This window comes from Coffea arabica, chromosome 11e (assembly GCF_036785885.1).
Source record: "Coffea arabica cultivar ET-39 chromosome 11e, Coffea Arabica ET-39 HiFi, whole genome shotgun sequence".
Taxonomy (NCBI): Eukaryota; Viridiplantae; Streptophyta; class Magnoliopsida; order Gentianales; family Rubiaceae; genus Coffea; species Coffea arabica.
The window spans coordinates 20,441,443-20,467,091 of NC_092331.1; the positions used below are offsets into that span (position 1 = coordinate 20,441,443).

Below are 25,649 nucleotides of genomic sequence, written 5' to 3' on the forward strand. Positions count from 1 at the left end.
TTTTTAAACGACTCCAAGTCTGCGAAAATCAAGAGAAAAAGGGACGGGAGTCATATTTAAAGAAAGGGAAGGCAGGGATAAAATCCAAGGCACCCTTTCAACCTAACCAAGGCTAGTTGCGTGATTTAGTCAAAAATTTTCTTAATTTAACCTAAAAACTTATCACATTTGGATGTTTACTATATGAATGCAAACCTAAACCTAATGTATATCGGAAGGGTCAATATGTCTCTTCGAATTTTAGTTGGTGCAAATCGTATTGAATTGCAACGCCCAAAAGTGACTCTTTGAAGAGGTCACGAGTATGCAAAATATGAGACTCGAAGAAAAGAAAAGAAAATAATAATTATACAAATATACATGATTTAAAGGAATGTATCATAACGGGTGCGGGGGCTAACATTTGTGACTTCAATTTTCCCTTTTTATAGAGGAGATACGAGCGTGCTAAGGTTACGAAGCCATACTCATCCATATCCCATATTTGAAGGGTTATTTCTCCTATCTAATCAAGCAAATGATCTAACCTAGTTTTAATTTTCTTAAATGGAATGCAAGTCTACATGTCATGTTTCACACATAGGGGTAAGGAATATACATATAAAGGAAATATAGGATAAGGGATATACATATAGTAGGAATATGAGATAAGGGATACACATATAAGGGGAATATGGGATAAGGGATATACATATAAGGGAAATGTCATGCAAAATGAAGAAATCCTAAAAAGTAGAAAATATGTATGAAAATTCTAGCGCGTGGATGGCCCCTAAGGGTCTAGCGTTGGACTAGCCCATGTCTATAAGTTCTCACTAACGTTGGACTAGTGAGAAATTAGAAAGGAGGGAGGGCCACAACTAGCGTTGGACTAGTGTGAAATCGGAAAAATGGGCCACAACTAGTGTTGGATTAGTATGGTGACATCATGCATCTATTACAATCAAATAAATCATGTAAAACATAATAAAGCAAATAAACATATAAATCACATATAGCACATAATATATAAGCATGATATCTAGATGCAACAACCCTAAGAAAGCAAGTAAACACATAGGCACAGAAGCATGCAAGCACACATAAAATAAAAACGAACAAATACCTAACTATTACATTCGGGGGGTCCTAACTACAATCTAAAAGGGGAAAGAATGAAATGAAATAAAATAATAACCTAACCATTAAAATTTGGCATTTAATCGCCTTTCAAATAATCAAAAATTAAATTAAAATAAATATACAAAATTAAAAGAAACAAATAAAATGCATAAATAAACAAAACAAAACAAAATAAAAACATTCAAAAAAAAACATGCAATTACACACATAAAATTATATAGGAGTACATAGGATCAAATAAAATCAAAATAGAGGAGTAGAGTGTACCTCCCTTGAATTGGTGACCTAATGAAATGAAATTTCTCTTATTCACCCTCTAACACAAAGAAAATGATTAAGGTACCACTTTAATTAACAAATAATCATAAAAGATGGAAATGAACATGAAATTGAACAATTAAAGTATTTAAATGAAAGTAAACAACCCATATTCAAGAAATTAAAACAAGCAAAGACCCCATTGAAAGAATTAAAGAAGTTTGAGAGGTCAAATCATTATTATTACAAATATTAAGGGTCTAAATTAAAATAAAATTAAAATTAAGGACTTAAGATGAAGCATACCAAAATCAAATGCTAAACTTCACAAAATGAATGAAAACCCATTTGCTATAATTAAACAACAAAATTACCCAAAATTTTACTAAAATCCAAATCAAAACTATAAATATATCAAAAATTATTAAAGCTTCAAATTCTCTCCTAAAACTCATGAATAATTTGTCCAAAAATCACATTAAAACATATCAAAGAAAAATAACATGTTAAAGGGGCAAAATTGATTAATTTTTTCCAATTTTTGGGCCAAATTAGCATTACTTGAAAAATTAGGGGTTAGAGTGCAATTTCTGAAAAATTTTCATGCATAACCGCGAAGCTTTCTTCTTCTTCTTCGCTGGTTTCTTTCCTCTGCAACTAGGTTCTCAAATGCAACATCCTTCGCAACTGATGTCTCACCCAACGACCATTTAGACTAAAGCAACAAAATTACCAAGTATTTTTCTCACTTTTCACCATTGATGCGGCTGCCAAAAACGAGATCCGAGCTGAGCTGTGGCCTGTGAAGCGAGCTGGCGGGGGGCGAGCTGACGAGCTGGAGAGGTAACCGGCCGACCTGCAAATGGACAGACGGCGGGGCTAGTTCCCACGATCCGAGCCGAGCAGCTACGAGTGGGGCGAACAGGGAACAGCTGAGCTGAAGAGGGGATGCCGGACGAGCTGCCCTGCAATGAAAGACGAGCGGAGGGGCTGGTTACCCCGGTATAGCTCCGATGATTAAGTTAGCGAGAGCTTGAGAATGAAACCACAGTATAGAGAACTGTAGATGGTGTACCTTGTGTCGTCTTGTGGCGTTGTATTTACAGGCCGGAAGGAGAGAGTTTCCTTATAGGATTTTGAGTCCTAGTCAAGGGGGAGTCTTGCTAGGGTTTCACCCATGGATCCCGAAAGACTTGGGAGGCGCGGCCCATTAAGCCCACACGGCTTACGGGGCGGCCGAACTGATGCTCTCTATGTCCGAGCTGCTCTGCCCGAGCTGCCATATCACAGCATCCGAACTAACACGTGGCATTCGTAGATTGGTTGGCCGAGCTGACAGGTCATCATGGCCGAACTGACACATGGCTACTGGGAAATTTGCCCCACTACAACCATAAAACTCTTATATTTAAACACAAAATTCAGAGGAAAAGAGCATGCAAAAATCTGGAAAAATATCCGCAACTTCAAAAGCCTTCTAGAACTTTCTTCTGGGTTAGTTTCCAGCAAAATTTTTCCATCCAAATAGCCAAGTTCAGAAACAAAATGGAATCATAATGCAACTTCTAACGATACCCAAATCTCATTTACTCAAATATCACATACAATCACAAGAAAACATGGAGGAAATTTGTGGATGAAAACAGCAAGAAAGATGCAAACGGCAAGAACAAATGAAGCAACATTTTGGCATGCTTGTTGCATCTTCAGGAATAGATGAGAGAAAAAGGAAGCATGGGATACCTTTCGACAGCTTTGGGCTTCAAACGAACGTGGAAAAATTCACGAAAAACATGTTTCAATGTTGGAATCTGACCATCAAACCTATTGCAGAAAACTTCAAGAACTGATGAGCTAAGGTTTTGGGGCTTTGATTTGACACCCTTAGAGTTGTTTTTATTAAATGTTTGCTGCACAAAAGTTCTTACCATGCGTCTCAAGATGATGAGAAGTGAATAAACTCTCCTAAAAGCTGGAGATTTAATCAGAAATCCCCTCTGAACATGGCTGCTTCGTCAGCCTGATAATGGGTTTTGAAGAAAGATTTTCTGCACTTTCTGTTTTCTCTTTTGCCTCTCTTTTTCGTTCTTTTGTTTTGCTGTTTTCCTTCCTAACCTTCCCCAGATTCTTTCCCTTTCTTCCTTATCCTCCTCAGCCCCGAAGCTCTCTTTTTTTTTCTTGGCAGCCTCCACCCTCTCTCAATCTCCTCCCTCTCAGCCGCGAAACCCCCCTTGTTTCCTCTCTTTTCCAGGTTCTCTTTGTCTTCCTTTCCTCCCAGTTTCTCTCTTTCTTTCTTGCCTCTGTTTCTTGTAAATCGCTCTATCACTTTTCCAGATTTTTTTCCTTTGGTTCCTCAGCTTTTTTTTTTTCTTTCGGCCGTAAAACCACTTGTTTTTCTCCCTTTTGCTTCAGCCGACCCTTCTCAATCTTCCCTCTCGGTTCCTCTCCCTTTCCCTCAGCTTTTTCCCTCCTTTCCTTTGTTGCCCGCCACCTCTCTTTCCCTTGCTATTTCCTTTCTTCATTTTTCTGCCCGTAGCTCTTTCTCTTCCTTTCTTTCTTGTTTTTCCTTTTCTAATCCCCCCAGATTCTCCCCAAGTTCTCCTTTTTTGTTTTTTAGCTGCTACCCCCTCTCAATCTCTCCTCCCTCTCTTGGTTTTTTCTTCTTTTCCTCCCCCAGAAACCCTCTTTTTTCTTTTCTTGTTCCTCAGCCGCCACTCTCGGCTCTCTCTCTCTTGCCTGGTTTTTTTTTCCTTTTTCTTCTTTTCCTTCTCTACCCGAAGCTTCCCTTGTTTTCCTTTTTTCTTTTGTTTTTTTTTTTCAAATTTTCCCTAGACTTCCAAGTGTCCTAGCCACCTATCCTCCAGATATTATGGTGTCAAAAGCAAAATAGAGACACTTGTCTCATTTGCATGCACTCCACCTAACTATTGTGCATGTGCTCCACATATTTTTGCATTTTCTTTTATTTTGTTTATTTTATTTTTCAAAACAAAATTACCTTGCAAATTTTATTTGGAAGAAATTGAACTTAAAAAGATTGAAAATAAATTTTTGTGAGATTTTTCTTTTTTCAGAAATTTAATGCAAAAATGTTTTTAAAAGAAAAAATGATGAGCCTAATTTACTAAAATAAATAAACACTAACTATCAATTTCCAAACCTAGTTAACTAAAATAAGATAAAAACAAGAATAAATAATAAGAAATAAAGCTAAAATTGAATTAAATAAAATGAAAATTTTGGTGTCTACAACTTACCCCTCTTTGTCAGAGTTTCGAAGAGACTCGAGACAAAGACGTCGACACCAAATACTTACCTGTAGTTATTCTGCCGTGAGTTGAACCTGCCGTAAATAAAAAAAAGGTTAGTGGAATAAAACCCGAACCTGCCAGAACATCGGTCAGTGGGATAAAAGCTCGAGCCTGCCGTAAAATTGGTCAGTGTGATAATACCCGAGCCTGCCATAACATCAGTCAGTGGGATAAAAACCCGAGCCTGACGTAAAATTGGTCAGTGGGATAAAATCCAATCCTGCCATACCATTGGTCAGTGGGCTAATACCCGATCCTGCCATACCATTGGTCAGTGGGATAATACCTGATCCTACCATTCCATTGGTCGGCTCACTCTCCCTCTCTGACTCTTTTTTTTTTTCCTTTAAAACACAAGACACAAACTAGCAAAAATTTCTGATCATCTCCCTCACTCTAATCTCGGCTCTCTCTCAATCTCACAAGTCACAGAATGAAAATAAAGAAAAGAGAAGGTGAAGGACATGGATACTATCACCGAGTCCGAACCATTATCACCACCATCTATTGGTTTGCCTTTTCTACTACAAAAACAAGGTGATGTTTTGTGCCTCATTGTCTTACCCAGACATCTTGTTTTCTTTATCCTTGCTCTTCATTTTTTTTTTCTCTTTTCACTTTTTCTTCTTGTTCTCTTTCTTTTATGCTTGTGGTTGTAAATGGAATGTTTCATATGAGTTGCTACGGATTGTTATAGTAATTTGTTGGTGAAAATGTGGAGTTTAAGTCTGCCTAAGTTCCATGGATTGTATAGGCTAGAATTATGCATATAATTTGTTTGCGAAAATGTTTGAGCGAAAAAATGAATTGAAAGACTAAATTGAGTGTGTATATTCTTGCTAAAATTGATGGTTATGGCTAGTGCAAGGCCTAAAAAATGTTGGGTTGTTCAAATATTCTGAAGTTTTGAACCTTAGAAGCATGTGAATATTTTTTTTGGACTATTTTGCTTTAATTTGTCATATTGTTGTTGTTTTTTATTGATTTCATGTCATAGTTATATTGTTAGAATCATAAAGAGTGTACTGGTATAAATTTTATGAATTTTGGTGGTGATTATAGTGATTTAAAGAATAAAAACTGCTCTTTTTTTTGGAAATTTCATCACTTTTGGTTCATTTTTTGTAAAAATTATACCCAAAAACGGATTCTATGTGAAAAATTGAATTGGGGTGTGTATTTCGGTGATATTTCATGATCGAAGAGATCGCCGACGGCCATGTCTCGCTGGAGAAAAAGAAGAAAAAAAGAAGAAGAAGAAGAAGAGAAGGAAAAAAGAAAGAAATATTGGGCTGGTTTTTTTTTATTATTTTCTGGTGGGCTTGTTTCTTTAATTTCATTTTGGTTAGATTTTTTTTCTGGGCTTTCGTCTGGGTTCTAGGGTTATTTTCCACTTGGGCTTGCTTTTGTTTTTAATGAAAATAGCCTGCATTTTTCTTTTGGGCCAAAGCAGTCCAGTCCAAGCAAAAATAAATGGCCCAATTTCATTTGATTGTGATTTACCCAAATCAGAAACAAATTTTGTACTTTGGCTCTTGATTTTTTGAGTAGTTTTATTGTGGCCTCGAAATTTTAAATTTCTTTCACTTTAGTCCTTAATTTAATTGCATTTTGATCCCTAAACTTTATCTTGATTTAATTTTGACCCTAACACTTTTGAAAAATTATATTTTTGATCCTAAAAATTTTCTAATTTCTATAATTTAGTCCCTAGTAACTTTTTGACTCTCTCTATTATGATTATTTCCTTTCTTTAATAGCTAATTATGTTACTCTTGAATGTATTCAACTTGTAATTTTTAAATGTCCTAAAGTTTCTTTATATTTGACATATTAATATGAGTTTAGTACTTTTATATTAGTATTATTTCCAATTAAATTGGTGTCATGATACTTTTGTTCATTTTGAGTATAAATAGGGCAATTTGACTCTATTTAGTTACCACTTCAAAAGGGAGGTACCCCTATTATCATTTAGATTTTAATTACGTGCTCTTATGTGCTCCTATATGTTTATATATTTTTACATGTTTTGTTATTTATTTAATTCAAATGTTCATTCAAATTTTCTTATAATTATTTGGAAGGTATTTAAATACCTCAGGATGTAAAAGATAGGTAATATTTTTGAAAACTTGTAATTAGATAGACTAATGTAATAGATAAGATAGATAGGTTTATTTCATTATATTTTTCTATTTTAGATTGTAATTAGGTCCTTTATTGTAATAGATAGAATAGATATGTTTATTTTATTATATTTTTCCATTTTAGATAGTAGTTAGACTCCCCGCTATAATAGATAGGTTTTGTATGTTTATGTGGCTTTATGTATTTATATGCTTTATCCACTTTTTTTAAGATTTTTGCATCTAGATTTTATGTTTATGTGTTATGTGCTACGTGCGCTTACACGTTTATTTGTTTTACTATATATTATGAATGCATGACGTCACCACACTGATCCAATGCTAGTTGTGATTTTTCCCTCCGTTTACTTGTTTGTCCAACGCTAGTAAGGACTTTTAGAAATGGACTAGTTTAACGCTAGTCTCTTAGGATTTTTTTCTCATCTGCATGATATTCCCTATTATATTATCCCTTACCCTCTATATGTATTAATCATATCATTTAGCATTGTATCTCATTTGAGAAATTGTAAAATAAGTTAGTTCATTTACTTGTCTAGGTTAGGTAAATTACTCTTCGAACATGGGAAATGGGCGATTATAACTCTTTGGTTTAACTACCCTGTTAATCCCTATATAAGAAAAATTATGTCACAAGTTTTGCGTCTCGTACCCATTATGTTGCATCCCTTTTTTCTTGATCACTTATACCTATATGTAATTTAATTCTCTTTTCTTCGAATTTCATTTTTGCATACTCGTGACCCCCTTAAGGGATTATTTTGGCTTTCGCAATTAATGCGATTGATATCAATTAAACCCTTGAATGGACATTTTGTCCCTTTCGATATTTTTTATAAATTTAGATTTGCGTCCATGTAGGAAACATTCAAATGTGATAAATTTAAAGGTTAGATTAAGAAATTTTTTTAAACTAAATCTTACAATTAGCTTAGACTAGATTGAAAGGATGGCTTAGGTTTGAATCAATCGAACCTTTGCTTTCTTTTTCTTCAACCATGACACCCGAACTTATTTTCTCTTATTTTCAAAGATCTGGAATTGTCGAAAAGGGTTTTATTTTTATTTTTATTTTATTTAAATTTTTAAAAACATTTTGGGTGATTTAGTACATCCAAACTCAATACCAAGTGACAATTCCTATTTTTCTTAAAAACCCTTTTTAGACTAAATTTTGGGTTCAAACTGTCGCATTCTTCAAAGTCCTATTTTAGACCCTTTTCACTTATTTTTAAATGAAAAACCATATCTTTTGTAAACATCCTTTTTCATCGTGAAAAATGGGGCACGACATTGCCAATCCAAGAAATTGAAAATATTAATTATTCGAGAATAATATGCAATTACTCATAATTTCTATTATAGGTAGTAAAGATAAAAAGGAACTGCTATTTATGTAACAACAAAATCAAGTAAAAATGACATAAAAAATGAGTTTGATTTTGCACCCCTAGTTTATTCAAATCTACAACCGTCTTGTATAGATTCTTAGATTTCAAAAATTGCTCGTAGGTTAGAATCCCATTTAGTTATTTTGATCTTCAGTGTGCTTAACAAACCAAAATAATTTCAACTGGTAGGTACTTATTACCAATTACAACTCCTACAACTTCTAAATAGTTGAATTATCAACTCTTAATAAACTACATCATATGTGTTATGTGACGACCCCACCTCCCCCCAGGGCGTACCCAAGGGTTTGACAAATCGCCTATCCAATTCTCGACAGGACTTATCCATACACCATAAAATTTATAAAATAATAATCTCAACAGTAAGAGCAATAGCAATTTCAACCTTAGATGTATACAATCAGGGATATCAAATGCCCAAACAATCCATAAATATAGTCAGGACTCCAAGCATACAAAGTAAAAACCAAGCAAATCCAATATGGAAGTAAGAAGTGCTCACTCGAGCAACTAACAAAATTTAGACAAAGACTATACCTTCTTCAACTCCCACTCTCACGTTCTCACCCGCCCGTAATGAGAACAAACTAAAGGAATGGGATTTCGCCTAATGAGGTTCCATGAATCATGCAAGTAAACCAGTAGGCATGGTATAATTCACAGGATATCAAGAAACAGGTCAAATCCAGATAGATCATGCAATAATGTATAATAAAGAACACATTCATGTCAAAGGATATGATCTGCTCTCAGGAACAGGTTCCACAGTAGCATGTCCAGGGGCCGTTGATACTCAGTCAACCAATTATAATGTCCGTAGACTATCACTTGTCTCCAACTCCGTTTCTACGATCATTCCCCTGTACCGGGTCCACACGTCAAATGTGAGGACCGGAAAACTTATTTTATATTGTATCTTATTTTCTTGGATACATTTTCTTTTACTTTACTTTATTTGCCTTAATTTCTTGGATACTTTATAAGTGAGTCAAGATTTTATTATTTGTCTTCTACAAGTTAGTGCATTTATGAAAGTGGGACCCACTAGTGAGGTGTGTGTGATAAATTTGAAAGATTAGGAGGAGTTGGATGCAAAGAGATATTATTTATAAGGAGTCAAGAGATAACTAGAAGTTGGCTAGATATTTTAGTGCTTGAAAGATAATAGATAAGGATTAGCTCTTGGTTTACCATTTGTCATAAAACCATAGAATTTTAACTTTGACTAAGACCAAATTTTCTTCTTATCCAACCAAAATAATTAGATCATTAATTAGACACTAATCATTGCCTTGCCAAGTGTCACTAATCTATGAAACTTTGACCAAGACTTCTCTTGAACTTTCTCTTAGAAGTTTGGTCAAAATTCCCTTCCTTTCTTTCTACTTCTTGGCCGAACTTCCTAGCAAGAAAAGAGAGGGAAAAACTCCAAAATTGCAACTTTGTCCCTTGCTTGAATCCTTGAAAAATTTATCCTAGAATCTTACTTCAATCCATAGAAAGTTGTAACAAGGAAGGAAGAAAGGCTCTTGTGGAGAGATTTGGAGAAAAAGAAAGCTCTTGGTTGTATTTCTTCGTAGGGTTTGAAGGTATCGAGTTAAGAAACCTTCTTTTCTTTCTTATCTTTCTTTTTTGATAGATATATGACTTGATTATGGAAGGTTTGACAAAGATTTCATGGTTTTGTGAGGTTGATTGAATTTTTCAGCTTTGAATTATAATTTTCCAGCCTTGAGATGAAAACTTCTAGCTTTGATATGACTTGTGGGCTTGGATATCTTGTTGGAGATGCATTTTTAGCTTTGTTATATGAATTTCCAGCTCTAGTAGTCAATTTTCAGCCTTGGAATGTAATTTTCAGCTTTGTTTCCCTTTTAGGTCTTGACATGGGAATTTCCAGTTTTACTATGAATTTTTAGCTTTGCTATAGAATTTTTCAACTTTGGGTTGTAATTCTAGCTTAGGGCAAAAATTTCCAGCCTTGACATAGTTAGTTTTGTAAGCGATTTCTTTGTTAGAAATTGACACTATATGCCTTATAACATGTTAGTTAGTTTAATTTGTGGATTTGTTATATCAACATGAAAGAAAGTTGGGGAGTTTGGCTAGAGGAGAGTTTGGAAAAAATATTCTTTGGCTTGCTGGAAATTTCCACAGAGAGCTTTGCATAGATTTGGGAAATTGGTTATAACTTCATGTAGAAAAGTCAGAATTGAGTTCCGTTTGTTGCGCTTGAAACTAGATTCAGAGTACTTTCTACCATGAAAGTTTCAGAAATTTTCTCAATTCCTATGAATATCTGTGATTTTTCAAAATTGACAAAATTTCCACACCTGTTCTATTTTTCTACCGGATGAAGCAGCAACTTGAGACTAAAATTTGACTGAATTGTGGACAGAATCTTACAAATGTTCTTTTGGGAAATTGTAACCCCTTGAATCTATTTTCCAACGGTATAAATTTTATAAATTTTGAACTTAAGAAACTTGAGATATGATTTTTCAAATAGCATCATGTAAAACTGGAGAAAATTCTGTTCTTCAAAAGCTGTTCTTGCTTTCATTTCCAACTTCAAGTTGGAGTTGTAAAACCATTTTGAGCTTGGTTTTATGATTGGAGTTGAGATAATTTGGTTGGTTTGAAAGTGTTTTCCTTTGAATATTGTAGCTTGGAGTAATGGATCTCATGGCACTTCACATACTTGATTTTAGAACTTGAAAATGAGGCCAGAAGTGCTCCTAAAGCAAACACTTAAGCTTGTTGCCGTAGTGAGTGTTCCAATTGCATGTTCCATGCTACTTGTGGTTCAAAAATGACTTGTTGCTTGAACTGGCTTATTACCGCTTAGGCGAGTGTGTGCTTTATCACACTCGTCCTCCTCTCCTTGAATGATCTTGTACTTGTTTGAACTTGATTGACCTGTACTTGTGTTTGTATTTGTGCTTGGCTTGTAAGTACTAAGCGGCAGCATGTACCACATTCAATCCGATTGGGAGGTGCCTCTCATCCCATCTCAGTACTTTTATCCTGATTAAGTCGATTGGAGAGTTATTTTGTCGACCCTTGCGCTGAGGGGCAGCATGTACCACACTCAATCTGAGTGGGAGGTACCTCTCATCCCATCTCAGTACCGCTATCTTGTTCTGTCGAGTGGAGTGCTATCTTCTCGATTAATTGGTATGCTCGAGTATTACCGCTACTGTTTCTGTTTGGTGTTCGGGCCCGGTAAGGGGTTGGTCGGCGGATGGAGATTGGAGATAAGTGGTGTTTTATTGGACTTGTTACTATATTTCAAACGTTGACGGAGTGTCAACGGACTTGAAAAATGCTACTCCAGGACTGGCTGCATGTGAAACACTGTACGGGACTAAGTGCTACGCTTGAAATCTGGCAGGAGCACCATATTAGCTGTATCAACGTTTGAATCCTAGGTGCTCTGCCTAGAACTTGGCGGAAGCCTCTGTATCAGTACCGTATCCTTTTCTGGCTGGTGTTGAAGTGCTTATCTGAATGTGTGAACTGTCCATGACATTATGTGTAACTGTTTACTGTCTTCGCTTTGAGATTTTGATATATATGAAAGATATTTTGCCAATTTGATTGCATGTTTTCTTGAAACGTCACTGGACTTTTAGCTCATTCCGTTAAATTTGTTTTCCTTACAGGGATGAGAACAGGAGAGGTTGAATTGGGGAAGGCATAGACTTTGTCTAAGTTTTGTTAGTTGCTCACATGAGCACTCCTTAGAAATTCTAGCTTGCTTGCGTGGTTTTGATTTTGTAAATTCGACTCCGTGGCTGTATTCATAGATTGTACGGGTTTTTGAGATCCATAACTGTACACATTGGAGGTTGTATTTGTTATCGCCTTTATTATTGATGTTATTATTCTAAAATTTTGTAGTGCGTGACCGAGTCCTGGGGAGAGTTGGGCAGGCGGTCCACCAAACCCTTAGCTATGCTCTAAGGGGAGATGGGACTGTTACATCAAACAAGTACTCAAGATTCGTCAATCTCCTCGACCAAACCCTTGCTGGTTCGATTCAACCAACTATCCACGGGGTGGAGGTTAGAGTCCCAACTATTCAAGTATTCATTATTTGGACTTGAAACCCCAAGTGTTCAAGTATTCACAAGTGGAGTTGTTGGTTGTCACCCAATGCTCACGCATGTCACGATTAGAGACGTTAGCTATCACCTAAAGCTCCGTATTCAAGCATGTCACGAGTTCAAGTCACGAGTAAACAGGTTAAGAAATTCTTTCTTTACCCAAGGTTGTACTATTTACCCAACCACTCTAAGGCTGATCTCAAGTAATAGTTCCAACGACGGGCCAAATTCAGCTGTTACCTGCTTATATTCAAGCATACGCATGAGTAACTCAAAGCTGTCTAGTTTAGCCAATGTCTCAGATAAGGGTGCTAGCGAAGAGTCCAGTTCAGCCACTGCAAGGAGATATACAGCCGGCCTACATTCATGCATATGTACATGTAAGTCCACATGTAGGGTCATATAATTCAACTTCATAGAGGTCAAGTGCAAATAAGTACACATTCACCTAGCCAAGATCAAATCAAGTAAGCTCAGTATGTCAAGTATTTTAAGCATTTTAACTATTTCAAGGTCAAGTGTTTCAAGTCAAGCCACAAGTCACATGTGTATCAAATTAGTTGTACATGCATAAACAAGATATCAAGAGTTTAGTCAAGTTAGGTTGAGTGCAATAAAGTACACATTCGCCTATACAATAACAATTCAAGTGCCTAGCAATTTCTAGCAACAAATCATATTTAATCAAATAACATGAAACATGCAGTTGAAACACTCACCACTTGACCTCACCAATTGGTCACCCTGGTTCTTCCTCTAGAATATTCTCAAGTCCTATGATCATGTAATCCATCAAGAGTCTAGCTACTTAAAACCAAGATGATGAGAAAATATGAGATTCGAAACTTCACTTAACAACCCCAAAAACTACAAGTTTAACCCTAATATTAGAAAAGCAAAAGGGCCACGGTTTCTTGTTAAAATCAAGTTCCTATCAAGTTCAAATCAAGTGAAATAGTTCACGCATGCTAAGGTTAACACATATCTAAGTATTTCAAATCAAAATATACAGGATACCAAGGAAAGTTAGGTTTAAAACTCAGAAAAGTTTTCTAAAGCTTTCCCAAGTCCCACTTAATACATTTGATAAAATTCCCAGCTTTGGTGACATTATTTGAAAATGTATAACTTGAGTTCTGTAGGTCAAAAAATCACAAAACTCACATCGTTAGAAAATAGACTCAAATCACTAATAGGTTTTAGAAACATCTTCATGAAATTCAGCTCATAGATTAGTCAAATTTCAATTTAAAACTCATTGCTATCACAAGTGTAGAAACAGAACAGTCATGATTTTCAAGAAACTTTGCAGATTTTCTGGTATTTATAGAAATTGAACCAAACCGTGAATTTTATACCATTGGAAGCTCTATGAGTCTAATTTCAAACACAACAAACGGAACTCAATTCCGACTTTCCTATACGAAGTTATAGCCAATTTCCCAAAACTGCACAGAGCTTCCTGCGAAAACTTTCAGATTTCTAACAACTTGAGAAAATGAAACTTTTCTTAACAAAATCTCACTCTCTTGGCTCAGATTCAACATACATGTGAAGATTAAGGTTTAAAAAATATCTTAAACAAAAACCTTGCCAAATCACCATAAATTTTTGAGTTGAAAAATTCACAAACAACTCAAGAAGAAATGAAAGCCTCCATAAAAGTCATCCCTTTTAACTTCTATAACATCATCCATAAACTAAACTCCAAAGTAAAGGAAGAAAACTAAGGTTTCTAGCAAGATTCACCTCCTACCTTCAAATTCAAGGATGACAAGCAAATCAAGAAGATGCAAGGCTTTTCTTCCTCCAAAAACTCCACCAAGAGCTTCCCTCCAACCTTGATTCAAGATTTATTGGAGTAGATTAGAGTTTTCCTTTGGATTTCTCACTAATTTGGACAAGAATCAAGGATAGAATTTTTTTGTGGTTTTCTCCCTCTTTTCTTCTTCCCAAATTCATCCAAGGCCAAGGAACAAGAAAAAGAAATAGTGAAATGATAAGAGTTCAAGTTGGATAAGAAGAAAACTTGGTCTTGGTCAAGGGTATTGGTCAAACTTTGAGTGACAAATGACAAATGACAAGATCACAAGATCACAAGATCACAAGGGTATTGGCCATTATAGAATGTTTGAACAACCAACCAATTGGGGAGACCATGGTGAGGACATCTTCTTTGAAGATCCTTAAATATCTCCCAAACTTCACATAATGACTCGCCTTCATGTTGAGTGAAACCTGTAATATCCATGCGAAGTTTAGCTATTTTTTTTAGGAGGAAACATTTATTTAAGAATGCTTTGTCAACTCACTCCAAGAAGTGAAAGTATTAGCTGGATAAGAGTTAAACCATACCTTTGCTTTGTTACAAAATGAAAAAGCAAATAACCTTAACTTAATTGCATCTTCACTTACTCCATTTACTTTGATTGTACCGCATAAATCCATGAAGTTAGTTAGATGAGTATTAGGATCCTCCATTGCATTTCCTCTAAATTGACTTTGTTGAACCATTTGGATGAATGAGGGTTTAATTTCAAAATTATTTGCATTAATTGCTAGTCTTGCAATGCTAGTTTGTGCTTCTAATTCATTTGGCAAGGCATAGTCCCTCAGAGGTTTTGGCCTTTACTCCTCCATTTCGATGAAAGTTTCACTTATACATTCCACCTCAATTCGCTCTTGTTGGGTGCGTTTTCTTCCTCTTCTCGCCGTGTTTAATTCTTGAAGATAAATTGTGCCTTTAGTGAAGAATTTAGTCCCTAAAAATAAGCAAAATGAACAACTAAAAGATATATAATATAAGATTAACACAATAAAGATAAAGTCTAGATTAATAAAACTTGCTTTAACTCTAGTGTTGCGCCGAAATCTAAGTCTAAGTCCCCGGTAACGATGCTAAAAACTTAATAGGGTATTTTACTACACTACAAATTTTAAAACCTTATTACTCTATTTTTGCAAGTATACGGTTCGTTTATTGAGTATAGGGATAATAGGTATCGATCCCACAAGGACTTAGAGTTTGGCAATCATTTGAGCTTAATCACTTGCTTTATTATCTAGATAATCAAAGTTTAAGTAAGTAAAACCAAAGAAAGTTAATTAGGTGGTACAACTGGCCATAAGAGTTAGAATTTAGCTTAAGCAAATAATGTAAAATCGGCCATTAGGTGGTAAAACCAACCATACAGGCAATAAGTTGCAAGAAAATAAATAAAAGTAAAGAAAATTTATATTAGAATTGCTGAAACATTAGGTGAGAGGATCCTAGGGATTAGAATCCTTTGTTATGTTAAGATTAGAAGTTAGTTAAGGTGATTATGCATATGCTTCCATGGATTGTCAAGGAATAACTTCCAATTGTATGTCCTAGCTTTCACCAATGGACATTGAAAAAAAACCGCTTTGGCTAATTTCTTGAGAAATTGCTTTCGCCAATTCCTTTAACTTCTTGAATCATCCTTTACCTATGTTCATAGAGAAAGGGTAAGAAACAAATTAAATAAACTCAGTGAAGTTATTATATGAATCCAACCAATCATTATTCACTACTTTCGTGAGAATAAGGCTAATGTTTACGAATTTAGATCTATTAGAAGGCAACTTTCTTGCTCAACTTTATCAAATCATTTATAGTTGAAGGCCAAATAACTATGAAGTAGAAGCACAAGTTCTCAAGCTAACAAATCATGAAAAAGCATAATCATCCCTTAACTACTTCAAATCAAGACTATAACAAGTTCATCTTCACTCTAGGATATGAAAAAGCTTAGCTAGACATCATAGTAAGAACATCTAAATATGAAACAAACTTGTAACAAAGCATGGCAAATAAGAATAAGAGACAAAGTTTAGGAAGAAGAATTCTTATTCAATCTTGAAGTTTGAATTCTTGAATTCCTTCACAAGTTGATCTCTCAAATAAGTTTAATACAAGAGTGTTTACACCTCCCTCTCAAAGCTCTTTAAACAAAGAAAGAAACTCTCAATATGAAACTAAAGCTAAACTACTTCTATCTCTACTTCTACTCTACTCTATAAGGTGCTATCTCTTACTAACATTCCTCTCAAATGAATGAGATTTAAGGGATATTTATAGATGTTTTGGAAGAGAAGATGTTCTCATAATGTAGACACAAAGTTATTTTCTACTTCTCCAACTCAATTCTAGTTGTTTCCAGTCGTTTTTCTTGCAGAGGAATTGGTCAAAAAGATTATGTGAACAAAATGCAAATTGTAGAGTAAGTTGTAGCTGTGAATCAGGGATCCGTGACCCTATACCTCACAAATCACCTCTTGGATCTTTGTTGCACTCAGTTTTGTGCTTTCAGCTTCAATCTCAACTTTGCTCTATTTTTTGTCCAAATTCAATTGTGACTTTCTTGATGATGGAGGCTGAATTAGCTCTTGCACAAAACATAAGAATTGTAGCTCTTTGAGTTGGGTTTCCAATGGATCAATAATCATCTCATTTGGATTTGTATTGACTGAGAAATGATCAAAATACCCGTAATTGATAAATGCTCTATTTCAACTTTTGATGAAAACTTTTCCCCACTGTATTTTGACTTTTTGACTAGGAAGCTTAATGAACTGGATTTCGATGTCTGCACAAGAATTATAGAGCTATGTCTTAACTTCAAAATGGTTTAATAATCACCTCAATCCGATACTTGTAGCTCAAGATATCACCAAAATATCACGATGTGTTAAAGTTGTGAAACTCCTTTTGTCCTCAATCAATTCATATGAGACCAAAACCTACAAAAAACAACATAAACTTACATATTAACCTACACTTTTACATGTTTTGGTTAAGAAAAACTACTTTATGAAAATTAAATTATAAAGGAATTCAAATCTTCCATTTTAACTTAAAACACACAAAAACCTAACCTAAAAAGTAACTAAAAATAGGTAAAATAAAGACTAATCAGAAAGAGTGATCATTTTACCTAAATGCTGATCCTAAATAAGGAAGAGATATATTGAAATTTGGTCTTGTTTTGAGAGATTCATCATGGAGTCTTCTACATGAATTTAAACATGACATATTTTAGCTTCTTTGTCATTTGAAGAATGCAATTCTATTGTATTGCCTGTCCTTGATGATACACCAATGCACATTGCATGCTAGCTTATGATTGTTTTCTAAATTTTAGGGAGCACAATTTTCTTGTATTTGTCAAAAAAATGGAAAGTTATTCAAACAAAAATTTTTGTAATCTGATGGCCTAAATTGAGGCGAAGTTTTATAATACATTTGTGGAGTACGCCTGAGAGTCAAATGGTCTTCAAATCTGTTGTTCAAAATTTATAAATCAACATTTTTATGAGTAGTAATTGTTGCATCATTTTTTCAAATAAAGAAAGAAATTTTTACCAAAAAAATTCAAGTGTATGTTGTATTTTGGCAAACCCCTCTTTGTAGGAGTTTACAGCTAAGATGGAGGAAGAACTACAAGTTAAAATCTAGCAAATTTGAAGGTCAACCATGAATAAAAAAAAGCAATGATGAGACATTTCAAAGTGGAGGGAAACATTTTAGTCTCTTATGTTTGGAACGGAAGTGGCAATACCTACCAAATTTGAGATCCCATCCTTGCGCATCTTAATGAAAGCCTAGGTAAAAGAAACAAAATGGTGACTTGGTACACTTATACTCGATACCGAGTGGTGACTCCCTTTTTCCTAAAACCCTTTTAGACTAAATTTTGGTCCCAAACTATCTCATTTTTTTAAATTCCCATTTTAGACACCTTTTCATTTATTTTTTAAATGAAAACACATTTTTTGTAAATACTTTTTTATTATGAAAAATAGGGCACAATACTCTTTAAAAGTAGATACTTATTATCCTTCTTTTCAATTTAGTTCTTTTAAGTTCTCATATATTAAATATCTGGTATTTCATACCCAAGGAACTTAACTTAGAAGGAAATATACTAATTAATCTCAATTATAAATTTAACATGAAACTTTCACAAAGTTACATTTTATTCAAGTTAAAACTATACAATGAAAGTTTACATTATAAGGCTTATTCTTTAAAATCTTTTAATTTATCAACTCTTGATAATTAATTCACATTTTCAACTCTTGATATCTTTTTAGTCAACTCTTGACTTATAGTCAATGACAAAATTTGATTGAACTAATTTTTCAATATAGCCAATCATTCTCTAATAAATCAATATCTATTTAAAGAAAAATTGTCATTTTTAGTAATGAAATTATTGTTGAAGGATTTCATATATGTTAAATCTTGATTATCCATCATTCAATTCTTTGAGATGTCTAATTATGGTGAAATAAAATGAATCCTTGTAACATAGGAGATTTAGAAAGCATCTATGATACACTATCATTAGCTCTTTTATACTTACTATACTTTTAATTCTATTCCATCTTCTATGATTGGAAGTATTAAGGTTTTAAAAAATATAGCCAAATTTATTTGAGAACTTTTCTCAATTCATGTTGCCTACAGACACCAAATTTTTATCAATTTTTAACATTTTCTTGAATTTTATCTATTTAATGAGTTGTTTATTTTCTTGCCTTTTAATATGTATTTTTCCTATATTATAGGTTTGTTTCAAGAAAATAAAAAACACAAACAAAACAAAAACAAAAACAAAAAAGAAAAAGAAAAAAAATTACGCTCTCTAATAATTTTCCCCTACCAAAACCACTATTAACCCATTTTACACTCAATTTCTATTGACATTTCTTTTTATTTGGGACAGAAATTCATCATTTTTACACAACTACTCCACCCATTTTTTTCTTTGACTCTTCCTCGGCTCTCTTTTTTTTTTTTTCTCACCAACACATTGGCACAATAACAACTCCAAACCCTTTCCCTAAATCTCTAAACTCTCGGCTCTCTTTGTCTCTCAGTTTTTTCCCCTTTTTGGTTCAAGAAGACAGGACACAAGAAAAAAGCAACAAAATCCCCAACTCCTCTGATTCTCTTCGCTCGCTTTCCCTCTCTGGCTCTTTTTTTTTTTTTTTCTTTAAAACACAAGACACAAACTAGCAAAAATTTCTGATTATCTCCCTTACTCTGATGTCGGCTCTCTCTCAATCTCACAAGTCACACAAAGAAAAGAAAGAAAATAAAAGCTGAAGGACGTGGATTCTATTACCGAGTTCAAACCATCATCACCACCATCTATTGGTTTGCCTTTTTCTACTACAAAAACAAAGTGATTTTTTTGCATCATTGTCTTACCCAAACATTTGTTTTCTTTATCCCTGCTCTTCATTTTTTTTTGTCTTCTCTCTTTTTTTTTTCTTGTTCTCTTTCTTTTATGCTTGTGGTTGTAAATGGAATGTTTCACATGAGTTGATATGTGGGGTCTAAGTCTGCCTAAATTCCATGGATTGTATAGGCCAGAATTATGCATATAATGTGTTTGAGAAAATGTCTAAGTGAAAAAATGAATTGAAAGACAAAATTGAGTGTGTATATTCTTGCTAAAATAGATGGTTATGGCTAGTGCAAGGCTTGAAAAACGTTGGGTTGTTCAAATATTTTGAAGTTTTGAACCTTAGAAGCATGTGAATATTTGTTTTGGACTGTTTTGCTTTAATTTGTCATATTGTTGTTGTTTTTTATTGATTTCTGGTCATAGCTATATTGTATGAATCATAAGGAGTGTATTGGTATAAATTTTATGAATTTTAGCGATGATTATAGTGATTTTAAAGAATAAAAATGGACTATTTTTTTTTGGCAATTTCATCACTTTTGGTTCATTTTTTCTAAAAACTAAACCCAAAAATGGATTCTATGCGAAAAATTGATTTGGGGTGTGTATTTTGGTGATTTTTCGTGATTGGACAAGTCGCCGGCGACCGGCGGCGCCACCGGCTGAGGAAGCTTCAACCTTGCCGGAGAAAAAGAAGAAAAATAAAAGAAGAAGAAGAGAAGGAAAAAGAAAGATCAAATAAAGAAAGCAATATTGGGCTAGTTTTTTTTTTATTTTCTGGTGGGCTTGTTTCTTTAATTTCATTTGGGTTAGAGTTTTTTTCTGGGCTTTCGTCTGGGTTCTGGGGTTATTTTCCACTTGGGCTTGCTTTTGTTTTTAATAAAAATAGCCTGCATTTTTCTTTTGGGCCAGAGCAGTCCAGCCCAAATAAAAATACATGGCCCAATTTCGCTTGGTTGTGCTTTATCCAAATTAGAAATGAATTTGGCACTTTAGCCCCTGATCTTGTGAGTAATTTTACTGTGGCTCAGAAATTTTAAATTTCTTTCAACTTGATCCTTAATTTAATTGCATTTAGACCCCAAAAATTTATCTTGATTTAATTTTGACCCCTAAACTTTTGAAAAATTATATTTTTGATCCAAAAATTTTCTATTTTTGCAATTTAGTCTCTAGTGACTTTTTGACTCTCTCTATTATGATTATTTCTTATTTTTTTAATAGCTAATTATGTTACTTTGAATGTATTCAACATATAATTTTAAGATGTTCTTGAGTTTCTTTATGTTTGACATATTAATATGAGTTTAGTACTTTTATTATTATTATTATTATTATTATTATTTCCAATTAAATTGGTGTCATGATCTTTTTGTTGATTTTGAGTATAAATAGGGTAATTTGACTCCATTTAGTCACCACTTCAAAAGGGAGGTACCCTTATTATCATTTCAATTTCAATTACGTGCTCTATGTGCTTTTGTGATACACCGAATGTTTGGAGGTTGTTTGTAAAGAAAATACTGGAGTTTATTTTTTTTTGGGTTTGATTTAACACCTTATTTTGTTTTAAAGGACTAGAAAACCCTAAATTCTAATAAAAAACCCTAGTTTACTTGTGACTAACCGGTTTTCTTAAATCTTTCATTTTTAATGTAATCAATGGAATTGTAAAATCCCTCACCATTTGCTTAAAATTCCTTTTATTTGGCATTTATTTATTTCTAATAGCTTTACTACTCATTCACACCCTCAGTAATTGCAATCAACCACAGAATTAAGGGTTTTCCATTTCATTTTCGAATTATCGCAAATTAGGATTTTTTTCTCGCCTTTTCGTAGTGTGACCATTCGGTACGGAGTGTGTATCAAATTTGGTGATTAAGAGTGAGTTTTAGATGATATTAAGTGTGTGATTAGAAGTGATAATAATAAGTTGGTGAATTATAAGATAAAACCCTAGTATACGCGATTTAAGAAAAAACGGGTTGAACCGACGGGTACCGTTTGTTACCGAGTGAGTGCACAACTTGAACACTACTTTATTACCTTAATCTCCTTGCAATTAATTGATTAAAATCAGCCCCAAAATATCCTCAAGGCAGCTGAAATTATTGACCAAGAAAAGGGAGGAAAAAGAAAAAAATTAAGATTGAATCTTGTGGTGACACTTGTTGGCAATCCATGGACCTTTGACCAAATGAGTTTCCTTCCTTCTTATCTTTCTTCTTGGCTCCATTCCCTTCCATTTTTCTTCCATCTTGGCTGAAAATAAGAGAGGGAAAAAGAGAGAAAAACAACTTCACCTCCAACCTTGATTCTTCCTTGTTGAGTTGAAATTAACCGAACCAAACCGATTAAACTTACCTTTTGGTGCTTGGAAGGCTTGGTGTACTGAAATTTTTGGAAGAAAGTGGTGTCTTTCTCACCTCCAAGGAGCTTTTGGAAGCTACCATGGCTGCCTATCCCTTTACTCTTCCTTAATCTTGTTTAAGTGTGAATAGAAACTCATATTCTTGGTTTATGACGGTTAATCGGTTAGTTTTGATTGATTTGTTGGGTATGGAGCTAGGGTTTACATTTTCAGCTTTGATTATAGTTATCTATCTCTTAATTGATATTATTGAGTTAGTAATTGGTGGGTTTGATGATAGAGCACTTGTTAGATATGGATTTCTAGAGTAAAGGTGCAAAAGCCAGAAATTGGAAACCAATCTGCCCTGTTCTGTCCGGTTCTGGTTGACTATGAGGGAGGCTAAATTAGGCATAGCATAAAACATGAAAGTTATAGGGAATGATGTTTTATAACTGCCTTCACCAATCTTACCGCATCTGTTCACCCTGATCCGTACTGAATTAGCATTTGGCCAAAACATAGAAATTGTAGTACTATGTCATAGCTTTCTAACCCCCCTGAAAACGTCTTAATCGGACTTCGGTAGCCTGAGTTATTGTCATTTACGCATAGTGCGGTTGACTAGCCCGAATGTGAGATTCTGGTTCTGTAATTTGAGATTTTGACTTAGATACACTATAAATTGGACTGAGTGGTCTTCATCAAAGTTGTAGGCCTTTGTCTTAGCTTCGAAACAGTATAAATTAAACCTCAATCCGATAAGCATAGCTTTGGTTGTGATCGTTACACTAAGTGACGGCAAATCTGTCTTTTGATTTATGCCTTACATTTCATTTCCGGACATGCACCTAGTTTAATTTTGTACTTGTATGACTTTGAACCTATTGAACGGCTATTGAAATGAGATTATTTTGTATGTGACTTTGGGACTGTTTGAGGAAAATATTGAAGCCAGAAATGGCTGGAAAATAGGTAAACACAAGGGGCATGCCGCCAAATTTTCACTAGAGGACTAACCTAGCCTTTGGAGTTCTAGTTCTGTAGTTTGCAAATTTGACTTGGATACACTGAAAACTGGGTCGAGGTGTCTTCATGGAAGTTGTAACCTTTTGTTTAAGTTTCGAGACACTACCTAGTACATTTTGATCCGATAACCACAGCTCCAGTTATGGTCAAAATCGTGTAACCCATTTTGTACCATTTTCATTTTTGCCCGCGCGCATGTGCATTTCTCAACCGTTTTTGCCATTTTGGATCGTTTAGGATTATTTTTGTTATTTTGTTACCATTCCGGCCGTTTCGGCCAATTTCGACATTCTTTTGGCCTTAACGTCATTTTTGACCGTTTTCGATCGTTTAAGTTATAAACTGCTATTGTATGGCCGTTTCACTTATGTGTGTATATAATTTGTCAATACAGACTGTGAGACTTTTGACGGTGACAGTCAAGCTCAATGAATTGTATCATTTTTCGTGCCAAACTTTATCAAGTGAGTAATTGGGTTGTTTATTGATGTGAAATTATCAAAGTTTTTTGTATATGTTAAATGGGTACTTAGGCGAGGGTGTACTTTATATCACTCGACTTAAGCCCATCCTTTGTTTTGATTTCATATGTGTGAATACATGTCTTATGTTGAGTATCACCCTCTTGCTGTGTGTTGATGGCGGTGGTTACATGATTTGAGTTGAACCCCTTTTTGCTGTGTGCTGTTGGGGTAAGTACTTTGTTGTGTACTTTATTAAGAGATATCATCTATTGAGAGATTGGATATCTCAGAGCTTGTTTCTAGCCCGGTTCCAAGGGTAGACGAACTATTCGAGCCAGTCGGGGTTTGGTCGAAGTTAGTTCCATGCTAACTTTGAGATTTCGTTCTTTGTTAAAGCTTTGATGAAAGCTAAGTGATTTTGTTTCGCTCGAGCTGCTGTGCGCTGTTGACTGGCTAGCGGCGGTTGATAGGGTGAACGGGGAAAGTAAGTGGAGTCTACGGACCATGAGTATTTTGGTTGACAGAGTGTCAACAGGCGTTCAAGCTCAGGGAATTGAACTGGTTTTGAAGCCACCCGTATCCTACCATTGTGATGTTACATTTCTGTCTATTGATGTGAAATATCTTGGTTTACATGTTTATTTGGATGTGATTTTACGTTTTTACCCCCGATTATTCGCTAAGGATATAGCGTACCCCATTCCATTTGTTTTCCTTAGCAGGGGGTACGACCGATGCGTGAGACTTGTACAGAGTAGTCTAGTTGTTTTGAATTTTGACTTGTACTCGCGCTATCACTCGCTTAGGATGATTTGTACTTGGATTGTATACACTTTGAAGTATTTTGTGCATCGATGTATATTATAAGGTTGAATTGCGATGTTACTTATTGTCTATGGATGTATGCGTGAGATACGAGTGAGTGAATCCTAGCGAGAGTTGGGCAGGCGGTCCGCCGAACCCTTTGGTACGCCCTAGGGGGAGGTAGGGCCGTCACAGCTTCCACGTATTCCTATGTGTTTATAATTTTTTACATGCTTTATTATTTATTTAATTGAAATTTTCATTCAAATTTTCTTATGTTTGTTTAGTTAATTTTATAATTATTTGAGAGGTATTTAATTACCTCAAAATGTAATAGATAGGTAATAATTTTAAAAAATTGTAATTAGATAGACCAATGTCATAGATAACATAGATATGTTTATTTCATTATATTTTCCTATTTTAGATTGTAATTAGGTCCCCTATTGTAATAGATAGAATAGATAAGTTTATTTTATTTTATTTTTCCATTTTAGATTGTAGTTAGACTCCTCGTTGTAATAGATAGGTTTCGTGTGTTTATGTGGCTTATGTGTTAATATGTTTTATCTGCTTTCCTTAGAATTTTTATATATAAATATTATGTTTATGTGTTACGTACTACGTGCTCTTACGTGTTTATTTGTTTTAATTTATGCCTTATTTGTTTTACTATATATTTTAAATACATAACGTCGCCACACTAGTCTAATACTAGTTGTTGCTTCTCCCTCCACTTACTTGCTAGTCCAACGCTAGTAAGGTTTTTAGAAATGAATAGTCCAATGCTAGAGTTTTAGATCATTCACGCGTTAGATTCATCTTTTGTGTGACATTCAAAAAATTTGATGCATATTTTTTTTTATTTTAGGATCTTTTCTCGTTTGCATGATATTTTCTATTATATTATCCCCTACCTTCTATATGTGTTAATCATATCATTTAGGATTACATCTCATTTGAAAAATTGTAAAATAAGTTAGTTCATTTGCTTGTTTAGATTAGGAGAAGTACTCTTCGAACATAAAAAATGGACGGTTATAACTCTTTAGTTTAAATACCTCGTTAATCCTTGTATAAGAAAAATTATGCCACGAGTTTTGCCTCCCGTACCCATTATATTGCATCCCTGTTTCCTTGATCACTTATATCTATATATAATTTAATTCTCTTTTCTTCGAATTTTATTTTTGCATATACGTGACCCTCTCAAGGGATTATTTTAGCTTTTGCAATTAATTCGATTGATATCAATTAAATCCTTGAATGAAATGTCCCTCTCGATATTTTTTTTTATAAATTCAGATTTGCATCCATGTAGGAAATATTCAAACGTGATAAATTTAAGAGTTAGATTAGAAAATTTTTTTGACTAGATCTTGCAACTAGTTTAGACTAAGTTGAAAGGGTGTCTTAT

General features: G+C 34.3%; 1 long non-coding RNA gene and 1 other non-coding gene across 2 annotated transcripts; both read left to right on the top strand.

The window, feature by feature from the left end:
* Positions 1–14,515: 14,515 nt before the first annotated feature.
* On the top strand, positions 14,516–14,622 carry LOC113709164 (small nucleolar RNA R71). The gene has a single exon (XR_003452586.1). It is a non-coding gene; the product is annotated as a small nucleolar RNA R71 (small nucleolar RNA).
* A 4,517-nt stretch (positions 14,623–19,139) lies between these two features.
* On the top strand, positions 19,140–24,313 carry LOC140021030 (uncharacterized). Its single transcript, XR_011825008.1, has 2 exons — positions 19,140–19,548; positions 23,359–24,313. It is a non-coding gene; the product is annotated as an uncharacterized lncRNA (long non-coding RNA).
* Positions 24,314–25,649: the final 1,336 nt, after the last annotated feature.